Below are 3,449 nucleotides of genomic sequence, written 5' to 3'. Positions count from 1 at the left end.
TATCTTGTGTGTATGCCTATATTTAAATACTCTGAATTTAAGAGAATCTCTTAACACACACAGATCAAGAACTTACTGAGTAGGAATATTTGTAAACCAAGATATCAAGTTAAACACAGAGTCTCTATCTCACCAATCTGCTGGCGTTAGCTTGGTGGGCTGTCTGCTCAGTGTAATTCAGTAGTCGCTCACAGAGCACCTACTCTGCCACCACCACGTTAGGTGCTGACAAAGGAAGATGAGTGGGATGGATGATTGGGCGATCCTTGCTCTCAAGCTTTGTTCTAGCCACTGACTTTGTCTCTCTGGCCTCTGAGTCTGTGCCTCATATCTAGTACCTGGTCATAGTTTGCCTTGTCTTGTTCTCAGAATGCTTATGCAGCTTCTTTCTTTAACCAGTTTAGGAGCAGGAGCCACACGTTCTGTTTTTTGCAGTCTCTCCAATACTGACCTTTTGTTCAGTCTTGGAGAAGAGGTACAAATGCCCACTTCCCCAATCACTTGATTTAGCACTGATTCATCATTCATTAATATTCATTGGGCACCTATTATATGCTAAGCACAGTGATAGAAAACCAGAGAATACAGCAATGAACAGGACAAATAAGGCCCCTATTCTGATGGAGCTTATATGCTTGTGGAGAAGACAAATGAATAAACCAGTAAGATGATTTCAAATGCCAGTAGTGCTATGAAAATTTTTAAAAATGTGACAGAATGGTAAGTGGAGGCAATAACTTAATGGTTAGGAGAGCCATCTCTACAGAGGTGACAGCTGATACTCGAGTGTAGGAAAATTACAAGAGAACACTAAGTACTGAGGGCTTGAAGCAGGGCCAAGCTCAGCATGCTTGTTTCTGGGCCCGGATTTAAATGTTCAGTCCTTGCCTTTGAGAAGCTCACAGTTCAGCAAGTGAGACACTGACATGAATAATTACAATATGAGACAAACTGACCAGTGCCATCTCAGAAGAGGAGCAAGAAGGGTTAAAGAACACTGCTGGGTACTATAGGGGATGCAAATCTTGCCAGACCTTGGTACCCTTGGTGAAGCATTTAGGGCTTCATAGGGAGTAACAGGTAGAAAGTATTAAAGTCTCAAAGAATATTTGTTCCATGCAAGAAGGTCCTGTGAGTTCAGAGCTGGCCTCACAACATATACCTGTTAACAATAACCTCTAACATTTATTACTGGGGCCTACCATTTACCGGGCACTGCGCTAAGGCCTTTACATGCATTATTTCAATACTCCCGACAACCCTGTGAGGTCAGCAGAAAACTGCTGGTTTGATGATGTGCTACTGCTCTCCTTGTGCCTACTGTCTTCCCCGACCTCCAGCTCAAAAAAGAGGGCAGCCTCTCAATTACCCCTAATCCCAGCTCCAGCAGCCAGCTCAGGTCCTTGAGAAGTCACAGGTGGCTCCTAAACCAGCCCTTGCTCTGAGAAACACATGGTGTCAATTTTCCAAATGCTGTCAACTAAAGAACAAAATGCACTCATTATACATTTCTGACTCCAAATTTTATTTGAAAACACATTGTTTTCTAATTAAAAAGGACGGTTTTGTGCTCTGTTTTATGCTGTATGGAGCACTTTGGTCCTGGCAATTCTAATGTGGCAAGTTGGTGGCAGCATTTTTATCCCTGTTCTGCTTTATAAAGAAGAGACTTGGTGCACAAAAAGGGACAAGATACTTGAAGATTGCTGCCTGCATCAGGGGCCACTCCAGGATAAGAGGTGACAGTCCATTCTCCAGACTTAATGGTGTCATTTGTAATGTCCACTGAGCAGGCCCATGCCTCACATTCACAGGGCTACTTCTAAGCTGTTCAGACCTCAGGAACTGGAAGAGTTACAAGAAAAATTGGTCCAAACTCATTATGAATCATCCCAGGCTCCCCAGAGTTTTCAGAAGAAAGTCCCTTTAAATCAGCTCACTAGAGCTTCAGGATCTGGTGACTTCTCCAAGTTCATGTCTTGCTAGGTCCCCGCCCACTCCCTTAGCTCCTCCAGTCATTCTGGATGACTGGCAGTTCCCTGAATGCACTGTGTTCTTCTTACCTCTGTTCTGATCTTTTTAAATACTTTGTGCCTACCTCAAATGTCCATATCTCCTTCATCAAATTAATTTTGTCTTTCAAAACTCCACTAAAACATCTCTACAAGAGCCTTCCTTGACACCTACCCCCTTCTGTGCTGTCCCCGCCCTATCATGTGCTCCTCTGTGCTTCCTTGGCATTTTGTGTCCTACCCCATAGACTAGACACTCCTTGGAGACAGGGATCATATCTTACTAGACATTATATTCCCAATATCCAGTATGAAACCTGACACCGAGAGATAAGATACTGGTGAATGTTGAATAAATTCCTCTTGGATGATTGCTCAACCGAGACCATCTGTGTCTATGAGCATCCCTTGCACAAAGAGTTCTAGCACTAGTGAACATATTGTGATTATGTCCCAGCCCCAAGCAGTGGCTATTTTACTTGCTCTTATTTCAGAGGCCACATGTGGAAAACAAAGCCCAGGGGCCATCAGAGCAGACAGCCAGGTTTATAAGCAAAAAGAACTGGGAGAATGAACAAACGGAGTGAGACAATTATTTTAAAGCACCAGCCTGCTGTGTCCAAGCTTCTGTTTTGACTTTCCAGGTCTCAACATTAAAAAGGACTTTAGAGTCTGTCCAGTCTCTAGTTTTCAACTGTGCTTCAAGAATTCCTAACAGTTCCTTAGAGGAGGGGACTCTGGGAGCCTGGTCCTTACCCCCGCAACTCAACCAGAGAAGCAGTGTTTCATTTACTGGGCTTCCCATAAGCTGTCATTTGAAGAAACAGTTTCTAAGAAAGAATGAAAAAAGCCCTGATCTAGTTTAACCTCCTACCCATCACAGCAGCCCTCTCTTCAGCACCCCCAAGCCATCGGGCAATTGTTTGGAAACTTCCAGGGCCTGGGAGCTGTCCACCCTGTTAACTGACCTGCACCAAGACAGCTTTGAGTGACAGCAAGTTCTTCCCCACCCTGCACTGAAATCTGCCACCTCTCCCCTCACTGGGCTTTATTCTGCTCACCACAGGTGGAGCTTCCCATAGAAGTCTGTTCACTTTTCTCCCTCACAGCCTCTTCTGCTGATGTGTGAAGATAGTTCTCAAGTTCCGTTGGAGTCTTTTGAGCAAATTAAACAACCTTCTGTCTCCTTTTATGACCTAAAACCCCAGCTTCTGCTCCTGGACAAGTTAACTGACCAGGGCCTACCTCACTGTTGGGGCCTGACATGGAGCCTAAGATAGCTTGTGGGTGACCAGAGTGTATTTAGAATGGCAGTCCGTTGGGAGTTGGCATGGCCCACCCAGCAGTCCTCTCCCTACACTGCCACTCACCAAGGTCACCTTACTGACTCGTCCATCTTGCCCTTTCCTCACTCATCCCCACTCCTACCTCAGCTGT

Source organism: Pteropus vampyrus, unplaced genomic scaffold, assembly GCF_000151845.1.
Source record: "Pteropus vampyrus isolate Shadow unplaced genomic scaffold, Pvam_2.0 Scaffold135, whole genome shotgun sequence".
Taxonomy (NCBI): Eukaryota; Metazoa; Chordata; class Mammalia; order Chiroptera; family Pteropodidae; genus Pteropus; species Pteropus vampyrus.
This window is presented reverse-complemented; position numbering follows the sequence as displayed.